The 15,791-nt window shown below is 41.8% G+C and overlaps 1 long non-coding RNA gene across 1 annotated transcript; it reads left to right on the top strand.

Moving 5' to 3' along the window:
• The first annotated feature begins 534 nt into the window (after window positions 1–534).
• LOC124621784 lies at window positions 535–15,456 on the top strand. The gene is made up of 3 exons (XR_006980565.1): window positions 535–636; window positions 11,360–11,471; window positions 15,350–15,456. It is a non-coding gene; the product is annotated as an uncharacterized LOC124621784 (long non-coding RNA).
• Window positions 15,457–15,791: the final 335 nt, after the last annotated feature.

Genomic DNA, 15,791 nt, shown 5'->3' with positions numbered 1-15,791 from the left:
TAAGTTGAAACTTACCCCAAGCTTCTATCTTCATTCGTGTAGAACAGTCTTCTGAAATCGAGTGAATCTTTTTGTAACACCTTTGGTCCCAGACATTTTTACTCTCTCCCCTCAAACAAAGCACCCCAGATGTCGCCTAAGTCTTAAGTGATTTAATGGAACGACACGTAATCTCAATTTGCACATCCCGCCAGTAGTTTGAACCTCGTCCATCGCAAATGGAATTGCAGTGCCTTGACTACTGTACACTCTCGTTCGATCTTGAGCCTGAAGTCAGAAGTTAAGTTAAACATTGAATCTTCAGATGTCGATGAGATTGCAATATTAAGCACATGTCTTTAGGTGTGGATATACTAGTGGTGATAAAGTGTTCTTCCCTTCAGCACTGTTGTGTCAGAATCATTGGAAAACGTCAGAGTGGTACTGAGTGCAACCGTGCAATGTGACGACCGGTTAGGCTGGGCTGCACACGGCACCACAGCTGGGCTGTGCCATATATCAAGATTGAAGGCGGCGCCTATCATCGAGACATCAAGAGTCGCTATTATCGATCTGTCGCAGATAACTAGAGTCGCTCCCAGCCAGTAGACATGCCTCCGCCGTCGTGTTGCGCCAATTGCTGCGGGACTAGCGAACGTGAGTCACATACTTGAAACATCACACTTTCGGTGTACTGTGAACGTGTAAACTGAGCCTTATTCATACGAGACTCACGTTTAATGTTGTGTGTTTAACCAAATATGTGAGCTGTCCGCCTCGGTAGGTGCGTGGCCAGCGCGTCAGCTTGCTAACCGACTTGGCCCGGATTCGTTTCCCGGCTGGGTCGGATATTTTATCCTCTCATAGACTGGGTGTTGTGTTGTCCTTACGCTTATATCGTATAATTGACTATCCACTATTGACACGGCTATATGGACGTGTACTGAAATCCAATACATTAAAAAGTGTGATCATTTAACTCTCTCAACGCCAAGTCCGTAGATTCTACGGGCCGCGCTCCCTTCCAAAAACGCCAAGCCCGTAGGTTCTACGGGCCAACATATTTTGTTGATTAAAAAGCGCTACGCTTTGTTTTTGCACCCCTGACTATCGATGCACGATGTTCATACCGTTATTTATCAGCTGCACTGATAGATTGCGTGAATGTGCATCTTGTTTTCGTTCGTTATGAGTCATTGTTATCGCCTGCGGATCGAGCACATTATTCGTATTTTGTGTAAGAGAAATGGTGCACCGTGTTTTACCTGAATAAGAAACTGTCGATCTACCGAATTTTGGAGACATCGTGTAGAATAGTCTTCTGAAATCGAATGAAACTTTTCGTAACATCTTTGTTTCCAAACATTTTTACTCTCTCCCCTCAAACAAAGCACCCTAGATGTCGTCTAAGTCTTAAGTGATGCTTTAGATAATGAAGATGATTTGGACGCCACAGGTGTCTTTGAAGACGACTACAGTACAATGAGTTCAGACACGGAACTGTAAAATGGTGGCGGAAACTTTTTCCATTTGTCTTAGTACGAGTATCGAATGCATTTTGGTCACACGGTTCCCTTCAGACCAAGAAAGTGACAATAACTGATTTCACTGTCAATCTTGCCGACAGTTCCAGAAAACCAAAACGGACCTGCAGGCTGACTGACACAGAGACATTTCCTGCAATATTTACCATCCACAAGCAACGAATATGCCTCCCATATATGTTATGTTTATTCTTCAAAATCAAAGAAAGAAAGTGAGGAAGCATCTCGCAAGGAGACATGTTATCAGTGCGAACAGTGCTGTGTGCCTTTGTATATGCAAGCCTGTTTTAAAATATTTCATACGAAAATCCAGTATAAATCCACGTAGAAAGTGCTATTGTATTTAAAAACGATATTCAGCATTTCAATTATGTATTTATGAACGCATTTTCTCTCCCTATATGAATTTATGGCTTTTTTAATTTTACGAAAGCGATGTCATGTGTAATAATATAATTTGTCCATGTTTTATCAGACAGGATTCTGTTCATACCTGCTTCTTAGAGAAGACAAAATGCCTTAAATTGGTGTTGATCTTTGGACACAGCTGAAATTATCTGGATTCTTCGGACATGGACAAGTATTGCGCCGGTACTGATAGAGATAACATAGTAATGTTGTTTGATAACTGCTGATTTTGTCCCCAAAGCGATTCATAACAAAATGGATTGAAATGAATGTGTATGAGGATACCACGTTCAGTCAAAAAATAATGTTTTGTGATTCGTGCATTCTTCCATTTCACCCACTAGGTATCCATTGTCAGGTTTTTCTTTTTGCAGCGTCAACACTTACCCTTTTAAATGGTTTGGTAAATTTGGATATTATTACACTGAGGTGGCTCAAGTCATGGGATGCCTCTTAATATCGTATTGCGCCTTCTTGTGCCGGCATAGTGCAGCAGCTCGACTGGGCATAGACCCAACAAGTCGTTGCCTCTACAGCGGTCCACAACTGCGAAAGTGTTGCTGGTGCAGTATTTCGTGTACGAAATGACCTCTCGATTAATTCCTATAAATGTCCAACAGGATCCACGTCAGGCGGACTTGGTGACCAAATCATTCGCTCGAAATGTCCAGAATGTTCTTCAAACCAGTCGCGAACAACTGTGGCTCGGTGATGTGGCGAATTGTCATCCATAAAAATACTATCGTTGTTTGGAAACATGAAGTCCATGGATGGCTGCAAATGGTCACCAAGTAGCTAAACAATCATCGGTTCAGTTGGACCAGAGGACCCAGCCCACTCTACATCTACATCTACATCTATATCTACATCTACATCCATACTCCGCAAGCCACCTGACGGTGTGTGGCGGAGGGTACGTTGAGTACCTCTATCGGTTCTCGCTTCTATTCCAGTCTCGTATTGTTCATGGAAAGAAAGGTTGTCGGTATGCCTCTGTGTGGGCTCTAATCTCTCTGATTTTATCCGCATGGTCTCTTCGCGAGATATACGTAGGAGGGAGCAATATACTGCTTGACTCCTCGGTGAAGGTATGTTCTCGAAACTTCACCAAAAGCCCGTACCGAGCTACTGAGCGTCTCTCTTGCAGAGTCTTCCACTGGAGTTCATCTGTCATCCCCGTAACGCTTTCGCGATTACTAAATGATCCTGTAACGAAGCGCGCTGCTCTCCGTTGGATCTTCTCTATCTCTTCTATCAACCCTATCTGGTACGGATCCCACACTGGTGAGCAATATTCAAGCAGTTGGCGAACAAGTGAACTGTAACCTACTTCCTTTTTCTCCGGACTGCATTTCCTTAGGATTCTTACAATGAATCTCAATCTGGCATCTGCTTTACCGACGATTAAGTTTATATGGTCATTCCATTTTAAATCACTCCTAATGCGGCCGGCCGAAGTGGCCGTGCGGTTCTAGGCGCTGCAGTCTGGAACCGCGCGAATGCTGCGGTCGCAGGTTCGAATCCTGCGTCGGGCATGGATGTGTGTGATGTCCTTAGGTTAGTTAGGTTTAAGTAGTTCTAAGTTCTAGGGCACTGATGACCACAGCTGTTAAGTCCCATAGTGCTCAGAGCCATTTGAACCAACTCCTAATGCCTACTTCCAGATAATTATTGGAATTAACTGCTTCCAGTTGCTGACCTGCTATATTGTAGCTAAATGGTAAAGGATCTTTCTTTCTTTCTTTGTATTCGCAGCACATTACACTTGTCTAGATTGAGATTCAATTGCCATTCCCTGCACCATGCATGAATTCGTTGCAGATCCTCTTGCATTTCAGCACAATTTTCCGTTGTTACACCCTCTCGATATACTACAGCATCATCCGCAAAGAGCCTCAGTGAACTTCCGATGTTATCCACAAGGTCATTTATATATATTGTGAATAGCAACGGTCCTACGACACTCCCCTGCGGAACACTTGAAATTACTCTTACTTCGGTAGACTTCTCTCCATTGAGAATGACATTCTGCATTCTGTTGTCTAGGAACTCTTCAATCCAATCACACAATTGGTCTGATAGTCCATATGCTCTTACTTTGTTCATTAAACGACTGTGGGGAACTGTATCAAACGCCTTGCGGAAGGCCGGCCGGAGTGGCCGAGCGGTTCTAGGCGCTTCAGTCTGGAACCGCTCGACCGCTACCGTCGCAGCTTCGAATCCTGCCTCGGACATGGCTGTGTGATGTCCTTAGGTTAATTAGGTTTAAGTAGTTCTAAGTTCTAGGGGACTGATGACCTCAGATGTTAAGTCCCACAGTGCGCAGAGCCATTTGAACCTTGTGGAAGTCAAAAACACGGCATCTACCTGGGAATCCGTGTCTTCCATTTCACACACTATGTATCCATTGTCAGGTTTTTCTTATTGCAGTGTCAAGATATTGCCCACACCATTATGGAGCTACCACAGTTTGCATAGAGACTTGGTAACAAATTTGGACGCTGGCTTCGTGGGGTCTACACCACACTCTAACCCTACCATTTGTTCTTACCAACTGGAATCGGGAGTTATCTGACCAGGCCATGGTTTTCCAGCCGTCTAGGTTCCTACCGATATCACGAGTCCAGGAAAGGCGCTGCAGGCGTTGTCGTGTTGCTAGCGTAGCACTCACGTCGGTCAACTGTTGCCATAGTTCATTAAGGCTAAAATTCGCCGAACTGTGTTAGCAGATACCTTCATCGTACGTCCCACATTGATTTCTGCGATTATTTCACCGAGTTTTGCTTGTCTTTTAGCACTGACAACTCTACGCGAATGCCGCTGCTCTCGGTCGGTAAGTGAAGGCTGCTGGAAACTCCGTTGTTCGTAGTGAGAGATAATGCCCGAAATTTGGTATTCTCGGCACACTCTCGACACTGTGGATCTCGGAATATTGAATTCCTTGACGGTTTCCGAAATGGAATGTCCCATGCGTCTAGCTCCAACTACCATATCGCGTTTAAAGTCTGTTAATTCCCGTCGTGCAACGATAGTCACGTCAGAAACCTCTTCACGTGAATCACCTGAGTACAAATAACAGCTCCGCTAGTGCGTTTGCCTTTTATACCTTGTGTACGCGATACTACCGCCATCTATATACATACATATATGCATATCGCTCTCCCACGACTTTCGTCATCTCTGTGTATGGTAAAAATTGCTTATTGTTACATATATGCACTGTTACATCAGTTTTTGTCAACACAGGGGCAAGAATGTACGAGGGCTGTCCAGAAAGTAGGTTACGATTGATCGCGAAATGAAAATCACAGTGAAAATCAGAAATGTTTCATTTGTAACAGTTAGCTACACCTTTCAGCTACTTCTCTACGTAGTCGCCGTTCTGACTCAGACATTCGTCGTAGCGTTGTACCCTCATCATAGAAGGCAGCCGCCAGTGCTTTCCGCCAATTCTCTACGCTGGCCTAAAGCTCGTTGTCTGTGCCATATTTTGTCTTCACAGCCAGCGGTTCGTTTGAGCAGGGATGAAACTTAGTGGGAGACAATTACGGGCTGTATTGTGGGTAACCAAATATTTCCAATTGAAATGATGCAGGAACATCTTCATTGCCCCTGCAGAATGAGGCTGAGAATTGTCTTGAAGAAGAAACCGCACGACAGTTGAGTAATGTTGGTTGCATAGCTTCAGGGGAAAATTCTCACCAGGCCCTCGTACTTGGCGGGAGACACTATTTTCTATAACATCTTTATGCGCTCACGAAGAGCTCAGGAATGAAAAGAGCGACATAATTCTACCTAGAGTCACACTAGAGACACAGCCCAACACATCTTTGCAAAGCTGTATCGGATTTTCATAGTCGTTTCCATTTCGCGACCGATCGTAACTTACTTTCTGGACAGCCCTCGTATTTACATAAGAGACATGTTGGCAATGTAAGAAAAGATATATCATAAGGTGAATTTAAAGGATCCAAAGTGCAATGGCGCATGGTTTAAACTGTGATTTTTGACTGAACACGGTATCTACATATTCAGGTGGATTACTAGTCGCGATCATTTGCATCCAAATGAATCAGATTAAGTTAAAAACGGATTGAAGGCAAAAGAAAAAATGTGTTGAAAAGATAGCTGTTTTCCACAGGTAACTTGTCATAACAAATGCAACGGAGTAGTAGTTCAACAACTGAAAAGAATTTGCCAGACTATTTTGTGAATGTGCATTCATCTGCTGTGTCAATGGATTGAATATTTGGAATCTTATCTCCTTAATATCCGTCGTGATTATTTTGATGTGAAAAAAGATCTGCTACTGAGATATTGGATACTGAGGTTGGGTGGGAGGAAACTTATGTAACCATACAACTCTTACACATCAACCTGCTTAACCCTTAGTGCTACAGAATCTCACTATGCAAGTCTAAGCAAATACAAATGATTACGGACAACAGAAGCAAAATTTAATGGGAACACCCTTAAGGAGGATCCATGTGTGAAGATCCTAGCCACCCAGATGGAAAATAAACTGAAGTGTCACCACCATGTGGATAAGTTAAAACCAAAGCTGAGTTCAGCACAATTTGCTCTTACTTTTGTCCTGCAGATGGTACTGTAAGCATACTTCCACTCAGATCTGTCCTGTGGTATAATCACCCACAGGCGTAACCGAGCTCACTACCAAACGCCTGTGCCATGGTACTCGGTTTAAAGGTCTTGTTGTTGTGGTCTTCAGTCAAGAGGCTGGTTTGATGCAGCTCCCCATGCTACTCTATCCTGTGCAAGCTTCTTCATCTCCCAGTACCTACCGCAACCTACATCCTTCCGAATATGCTTAGTGTATTCTTCTCTTGGTCTCCCTCTACGATTCTTACCCTCCACACTGCCCTCTAATACCAAGCTGGTGATCCCTTGATGCCTCACAATATGTCCTACCAAGCGATCTCGTCTCCTAGTCAAGTTGTGCCACAAATTTCTCTTCTCCCCAATTCTGTTCAATACCTTCTCATTAGTTATGTGATCTACCCATCTAATCTTCAGCATTCTTCTGTAGCACCACATTTCGAAAGCTTCTGTTCTCTTCTTGTATAAACTATTTATCGTCCACGTTTCACTTCCATACATGGCTACACTCCATACAAATACACTACTGGCCATTAAAATTGCTACACCAAGAAGAAATGCAGATGATAAACGGGTATTCATTGGACAAAAATATTATACTGGAACTGACATGTGATTACATTTTCGCAGAATTTGGGTTTATAGATCCTGAGAAATCAGTACCCAGGACAACCACCTCTTGCCGTATTAACGGCCTTGATACGCCTGGGCATTGAGTCAAACAGAGCTTGGATGGCGCGTACAGGTACAGCTGCCCATGCAGCTTCAATACGGTACCATAGTTCATCAAGAGTAGTGACTGGCGTATTGTGACGAGCCAGTTGCTCGGTCGCCATTGACCTGACGTTTTCAAATGGTGAGAGATCTGGAGAGTGTGCTGGTCGACCATTTTCTGTATCCAGAAAGGCCCATACAGGACCTGCAACAAGCGGTGGTGCATTATCCTGCTGAAATGTAGGGTTTCGCTGGGGTCGAATGAAGGGTAGAGCCATGGATCGTAACACATCTGAAATGTAACGTCCACTGCTCAAAGTGCCGTCAATGCGAACAAGAGGCGACCGATACGTGAAACCAATGGCACCCCATACCATTACGCTGGGTGATAGGCCAGTATGGCGATGACGAATACATGCTTCCAATGTGCGTTCACCGCGATGTCGCCAAACACGGATGCGACCATCATGATGCTGTAAACAGAACCTGGATTCATCCGAAAAAATGACATTTTGCCATTCGTGCACCCAGGTTCGTCATCGAGTACACCATCGCAGGCGCTCCTGTCTGTGACACAGTGTCAAGGGTAACCGCAGCCGTGGTCTCCGAGCTGATAGTCCATGCTGCTGCAAACGTCGTAGAACGGTTCTTGCAGATGGTTGTTGTCTTGCAAACGTCCCCATCTGTTGAATCAGGGATCGAGACGTGGCTGCACGATCCGTTACAGCCACGCGGATAAGATGCCTGTCATCTCGACTGCTAGTGATACGAGGCCGTTGGGATCCAGCACGGCGTTCCATATTACCCTCCTGAACCAACGCGAGCAGCAAAGTCGCGATACGATAAATCGCAATCGCAATAGGCTACAATCTGACCTTTTTCAAAGTCGGAAACGTGATGGTACGCATTTCTCCTCCTTACACGAGGCATCACAACAAAGTTTCACCAGGCAAGGCCGGTCAACTGCTGTTTGTGTATGAGAAATCGGTTGGAAACTTTCCTCATGTCAGCACGTTTTAGGTGTCGCCACCGGCGCCAACCTGGCGTGAATGATCTGAAAAGATAATCATTTGCATATCACAGCATGTTCTTCCTGTCTGTTAAATTTCGCGTCTGTAGCACGTCATCTTCGTGGTGTAGCAATTTTAATGGCCAGTAGGTACTTTCAGAACGACTTCCTGACACTTAAATCTATACTCGATGTTAACAAATTTCTCTTATTCAGAAACGCTTTCGTTGCCATTGCCAGTCTACATTTTATATCCTCTCTACTTCGACCATCATCAGTTATTTTCCTCCCCAAATGGCAAAACTCATTTCCTACTTTAAGAGTCTAATTTCCTAATCTAATTCCCTCAGCATCACCCGACTCAATCCTACTACATTCCATTATCCTCGTTTTGCTTTTGTTGATATTCATCTTATATCCTCCTTTCAAGACACTGTCCATTCCGTTCAACTGCTCTTCCAGGTGCTTTGCTGTCTCTGACAGAATTACATTGTCATCGGCGAACCTCAAAGTTTTTATTTCTTCTCCATGGATTTTAATTCCTACTCCGAATTTTTCTTTTGTTTCCTTTACTGCTTGCTCAATATACAGACTGAATGACATCGGGGATAGGCTACAAACCTGACTCACTCCCTTCCAACCGTTGCTTCCGTTTCATGACTCTCTACTGTTATAACTGCCATCTGGTTTCCGTACAAATTATAAATAGCCTTCGCTCCCTGTGTTTTACCCGTTCCACCTTCAGAATATGAAAGAGAGTATTCCAGCCAACATTGTCAAAAGCTTTCTCTAAGTCTACAAATGCTAGAAACGTAGGTTTGCCTTTCCTTAATCTATTTTCTAAGATAAGTCGTAGGGTCAGTATTGCGTAATGTGTTCCAACATTTCTACGGAATCCAAACTGATGTTCCCTGAGGTCGGCTTCTACCAGTTTTTCCATTCATGTGTAAAGAATTCGTGTTAGTATTTTGCAGCAGGGGCTTATTAAACTGATAGTTCGGTAATTTTCACATCTGTCAACGCCTGCTTTCTTTGGAATTGGAATTATTATATTCCCCTTGAACTCTGAGGCTATTTCGACTGTCTCATACATCTTGCTCACCAGATGGGAGTGTATTGTCAGGGCTGGCTCTCCCAAGGCTGTCAATAGTTCTAATGGAATGTTGTCTACTCCCGATGCCTTGTTTCGACTTAGGTCTTTCAGTGCTCTGTCAAACTCTTCACGCATTATCATATCTCCCATTTCATCTTGATCAACATGCTCTTCCATTTCCATAGTAGTGTCCTCAAAAACATCGCCCTTGCATAGACCCTCTATATGTTCCTTCCACCTTTCTGCTTTCCCTTCTTTGCTTAGAACTGGGTTTCCATCTGAGCTCTTGATATTCATGCAAGTGGTTCCCTTTTCTCCAAAGGTCTCTTTAATTTTCCTGTAGGCAATATCTAAATTACCCCTAGTGGTATACCCCTCTACATCCTTATATTTATCCTCTAGCCATCCTTGCTTAGTCACTTTGCACTTCCTGCGATCTCATTTTTGAGACGTTTGTATTCCTTTTTGCCTGCTTCATTTACTGCATTTTTGTATTTTCTCCTTTCATTGATGAAATTCAATATCTCTTCTGTTACTCAAGGATTTCTATTAGCCCTCGTCTTTTTACCTACTTGATCCTCTGCTGCCTTCACTATATCATCTCTCAAAGCTACCCATTCTTGTTCTACTGTATTTCTTCCCCCCATTCTTGTCAATTGTTCCGTAATGCTCTCCCTGAAACTCTCTACATCTTCTGGTTCTGTTAGTTTATCCAGGTCCCATCTCCTTAAATTCTCACCTTTTTGCAGTTTCTTCAGTTTTAATCTACAGTTCATAACCAATAGATTGTGGTCAGAGTCCACATCTGCCCCTGGAAATGTCTTACAGTTTAAAACCTGGTTCCTAAATCTCTGTCTTACCATTATACAATCTATCTGAAACCTTTTAGTATCTCCAGGGTTATTCCATGTATACAACCTTCTTTCATGATTCTTGAACGAAGTGTTAGGTATGATTAAGCAATTCTCTGTGCAAAATTCTACCAGGCGGCTTCCTCTTTCATTCCTTACCCTCATTTCATATTCACCTACTGCGTTTCCTTCTCTTCCTTTTCCTTATCGAATTCCAGTCACCCCTGACTATTAAATTTTTGTCTGCCTCCATTATCTGAATAATTTCTTTTATTTCATCATACATTTCATCAATTTCTTCGTCATCTGCGTAGCTAGTTGGCATATAAACTTGTACTATTGTGGTAGGTGTAGGCTCCGTATCTATCTTGGCCACAATAATGCGTTCACTATGCTGTTTGTAGTAGCTTACCTGCATTCTTATTTTTGTTATTCATTATTAGACCTACTCCTGCATTACCTCTATTTGATTTTGTATTTATAACCCTATATTCACCTGACCAGAAGTCTTGTTCCTCCTGCCACCGAACTTGACTAATTCCCACTATATCTAACTTAAACCTATCCAGTTCCCTTTCTAAATTTTCTAACCTACCTGCCCGATTAAGGGATCTGACATTCCACGCTCCGATCCGTAGAACACCATTTTCTTTCTCCTGATAACGACGTCCTCTTGATTAGTCCCCGCCCGGAGATCCGAATGAAGGACTATTTTACCTCCGGAATATTTTACCCTAGAGGACGCCATCATCATTTAACCATACAGTAAAGCTGTATGCCCTTAGGAAAAATCGCGGCTGTAGTTTCCCCTTGCTTTCAGCCGTTCGTAGTACCAGCACAGCAAGGCCGTTTTGGTTAGTGTTACAAGGCCAGATGAGTCAATCATCCAGACTGTTGCCCCTGCAACTACTGAAAAGGAACCACACGTTTGTCTGGCCTCTCAACAGATACCCCTCCGTTGTGATTGCACCTACGGTACGGCTATCTGTTATCTCTGAAGCACCCAAGCCTCCCCACAAACGGTAAGGTCCATGGATCACGGGGGGGGGGGATTTTATATGAAACACTTAAAAAACTGAGTAAAAGTATGTTGTAATGTAGAGCAACTGCACAACTACACGCAGATTCTTTGTTTGTGTTTCAGCTTGTACAGCCAACTGTAAATGCAGCTCTTCCTGCAATTGTACAAAGTGTCCATGTGGCAGCAAAGATTCGTCAGGTAACAAGTGAGCTGGAGGCACTGCACGCAGAACGGGGTAAGCATCGATCTAACTCATCGGCTTTTGTCACACCGTCGACATCTCTTGACGGTTTATAAAAAAGAATTCTAAAGAAACGAAACGCTGATAAATTTTTGCGAAACAATGACACAGCCTGGCTAGAGAAAGGCGAATGAAAGACGGCCATGTACGTAAAGGGGGAGCTAAGTAAACAGAGCTGAAATTGTTTAGGGCTGCCAAGAGACGTTCCAGGCAAAATGAGGGCAAGGAATTAACCCATACTGCAAAATATATATATGATCTGCAAGTCAGTTAGTCAGTTAAAATAAATTTCGGAGGAATGCAGGAGCATTCCTATTATTGTATTATGTCTAGTAATCACTATGATGTCGAAACAAACCTTTGGGCAGAGTGCAGTCTTTTCCTACGTCACTGAATCGGCTTACAGTGAAAGCTTCGTCACTGAATCGGCTTACAGTGAAAGCTTGGAAAGGGTTATAAGGAAGGTATACGTCCTCGAAGGAAGAATGAGAGTTGAGAGGAATGTTCCGATAAAACGAAGTCATCCACGTATCAAACCGCGATGCTGTAAATCATATCGTAAGGCCAATGACGTCGAGCAGGAATATCTCAGGAGTTAGTATAGCGTACAGCGCATGTAAAAACATTAAATCGGAATTGTCACGTGACTTCAATGAAACACTGTTTACATTTTAAGACAATACTTAAACTTTAACATTAACTTTATTTGTCCTATTTTTACACATGTAACTTTTGCTGCTGTGAATGCAAAGAGAAATTCGTGAGGGGACGAATAGTTACTTTTCACAGTTAAGTGCGACAAGACTCTCCTTCCACAGTCGCTCTGTATGTTGGAAATACTGTCCACAGTGTATTCAAGAGTTAAAATTGTAGCGGCAGTTTTTGTCACTGTAAGGCCGTACAGTTATGAGACAAGTGCTGGATACAGTAAATTAGTTAATGTGGGAGTGTGATTTAGTCGATCCCTTGAATGTACACATATGTCGAGCAGTTTTCACGTGCAGATAAGATTTACGTACACCATTCTGAGTCATTACCTCGCGATTAAACAGATCTCAAAGCCATTGTGCTTGTTTTGAAGTAGCCCCAATACGAAACTGCAGTATTGGTACCTATGTCACGGAGAGCAGTATGGTGCTTTCACTGTAAGCCGATTTAGTGACGTACGGAAACACTGTACCCAAGCCGAAGGTTGGTTTCAACACCGAAAAGATTTACGTCACAGTCCTATAGTAGATAGGACTAACTTTCATCCAAAATTTGATTTGAGTTAGAGACCAGATAATTATTTTAATTTTTTCTGTACTCGCTTACTTTAGACATCATGATTAATAATTCATTCCCAGTAAAACGAACGAAGTATAATGCTCACAAACTACAGTTCAACTCATTCCCACTTACATCGGATAGGCACCGAAGAGAACCTGCTTAGGACTGCCAGAAGAAAGGAGTGTAAATCACTTGATGTTATCCTGAAGTTTCTTCGAAGCATAGAAAAACCGATTACTGCAAATCTTAGCGAAATTGAAAGTGGCACTTAACAACAAGGGCTCCTATGTTATTGTGAAGATAAGCAAATACACAAAGTCCTTTTTCGTTTTCTACGAGACTGTACTTTGTATTTGAAATTTAATGTTATTTCTGTGATTGCATGAACAGTCTCATCTACAGGTGTATGCGTTCCAATCCCTGTTGAGTTTTACTTTTAGGGTTCAATACCTCAATCGGTTAAAAAGGAACCCTTATGAGACAACTTTGTTGTCCGTCGGTCTGGCTGTTGTCTGTCAGAGTGTTAAAAACCCTTTTTTCTCAGGAACGGATCAGTGTATCACGTAGAAATTTATGCACATACTAAAGTGTATGGTCCCTTTGTGTTGCAAAAAATCTAAGTTTCCAGGTCAGTACAATTAAAAGAATCAGCCATTTATGTCACATGTTTTGAGACTAGAAAACTTACTCATCACAACCTATAGGGTACTTCCCGTTGACCCAGAATCATGAAACTGGCAAGAAGCAAGGTTTCGCAGCACAAATGAAGGGAAAAAATCCGAAAAGAGTAATAAAAAATATTTTTGTCATTTTCTGTATCGCTTTGTCTGTCCGTCCTTCTGGTAAGACACATTTTTCTCAGAAACAGTTAGAGATATTAAGTTGAAATTTGTATCAAATACCGAAAACCATGGCCGCTTGGCGAAGTAAAACATTGAAGCATCTAAGTAATTGAAATCATAAGATATGTCCGTTTACGTCATACTATGATACTCGAAAACTCACTCACCAAAACTTATAGGCTAGTTACATTTGGCCTAGAATCATGAAATTTGGAAAGAAACAAGATTTCACAATACGAGTAAAGGAAAAATCCGAGAATTGTGAATTTGTTATATTGCACAAAAAAGATTGTCGTTTGTTATCTGACAATGTGTCTATCCATCCTTCTGTCTATTAAGACCCCTTTTACTCGGGAGAGGGTTGACATATCAAGTTGAGATTCATGTCAAATGCTTAAGTCTATATTTCCTTGGCAATGTAATAAATGTAAGCTTCTAGGTCAAAGCAGTCAAAAGATACGGCGATCTATGTAGCACATTTTGATACTCGCAAACTCACTTATCAAAACCTGTAGGGTTCTTACCGCTGATCTAGAATCACTAAATTTGGTAAGAAGCAGGCTAAGAAAAGGGAAAAAATCCAGAGAATGTTAATTTGTAATTTTATAAACCGAAAAAAGTATGTTATTCGACTTCAAACTTAAAACAGTCTCGAAGGTCTTGGAACTTTAGGGGCTGATATCTTGCCACTGTAAGTGTCGGTAACAAGCAAAAATCGTCGAGATTATTGATTTCCTGGATGAATGAACTGACTATTTACATAATTAACCCTGAGAGCGCGAGTCGTACTCTCACTTGGCCAATTGTTTATCCTCTATTTCCTCTATAGTTGGTATGACAAGATTCCTTGGCTACAAATACTCAAACTATGTGGGAATTCTAAAATAATTTAAATTCATTGTTGAAATTATTTATACTACTATTTCTCTGTATACATGATTTTGTATTTGTACCAAACGGTTGTAATAGACTTCAATAAACCCAAACCAAATATTAAAAAAAAAACAGATAACAGCAGATAAAAATGTAGACTTCCGTCTTAAAAATATTTCAGTGTCTGATAAATCATTAATTTGCTGCATTTCACAGTTCAAAATTCGATGTTTTACGAGGAGGCTGACTTTGGCGAGTTAGGAAGCCATTTTGCAATGCCACCAGTGCACAATTTATTAAATTAGAGATTCGGCTCTACTGACGAGTGCAGTGCAGAACTTAAATGTAGCGCTGGGTCTACCGTTAGTAACTTATAACTAAACGAAAATACATCTGAGCTGTGACACTCATCGAAAACAAACTAAGTGACCTCGCATTTCTCTCTCCAAAGCTTTTAAGCCTAGTTCATTTTAAACATCTAATGAAAATTGTTGACTATGGGAAGGGTGTACGAAATTCACAGAACTTCAGAACAATGTCTATCTGCAGTAGTTCAAAATCTGCAGGGCACTTACGGACAGACTGCAGCTTCCGAGTTACTTTTGGAGGCAGTATGTTCGCAGTCTTTGACTAGAGGTAATGTTTGCAACGGTACTCATGTATGAGTTTTCATAAATGTCAAGCCAAAGATACGATCATGAGTGCATTTTCGAAGCAGATTGCTTCATTTTCGAAGTCCTTCATGCAGTGGTAAAAATGGCTTCTTATTTTTAAGTTTTAATTACTCATGAAACAGTCAGGACTAAATTCCACTTTATTTTTATTTTCAACCCGTGTACCTAGAAATGATACTTTTATCCATGAATGTTTCTTTGTTCCTTGTTCTAGGTGTAACGGCATGGTTTTTGCCTTCGTCATGGATGATGACCGCCTCTGCTCTGATTAGAAACCTTGCATTGCCTATGTTTAAGAAAAATAAAGTTTTTGAGATGTAACAACGCCGTCTCCGCTTATTTATCTCAGCATAGACGCAGAAAAAAGCACACTACTTCTTTGGAAATTTAAATGTACACTTCTACAACAGCAGATACTGTAGTGGAACTGAGACCAATGACTCTACTGGATTTTCTTTTCCACCTGTAAAAACAAACGAATAGATTATATCAATAAACAGAGAGTGCAGAATACAAACTGTAATTAATCTATTACTGTTTGCTTTCAACAGACGAAAAAGTTTAACAACTTCACTTAATTAGCCGTAGATTTTATCTTTAAGAAACTCATTGTGATGCGTTTACATAATATTCTGCATCATTTGTCATTGGCACAA

Source organism: Schistocerca americana, chromosome 7 (assembly GCF_021461395.2).
Source record: "Schistocerca americana isolate TAMUIC-IGC-003095 chromosome 7, iqSchAmer2.1, whole genome shotgun sequence".
NCBI classification, from domain to species: Eukaryota; Metazoa; Arthropoda; class Insecta; order Orthoptera; family Acrididae; genus Schistocerca; species Schistocerca americana.
The sequence above is the reverse complement of the archived record's forward strand: the minus strand, read 5'-3'. Positions and strand labels throughout refer to the sequence as shown.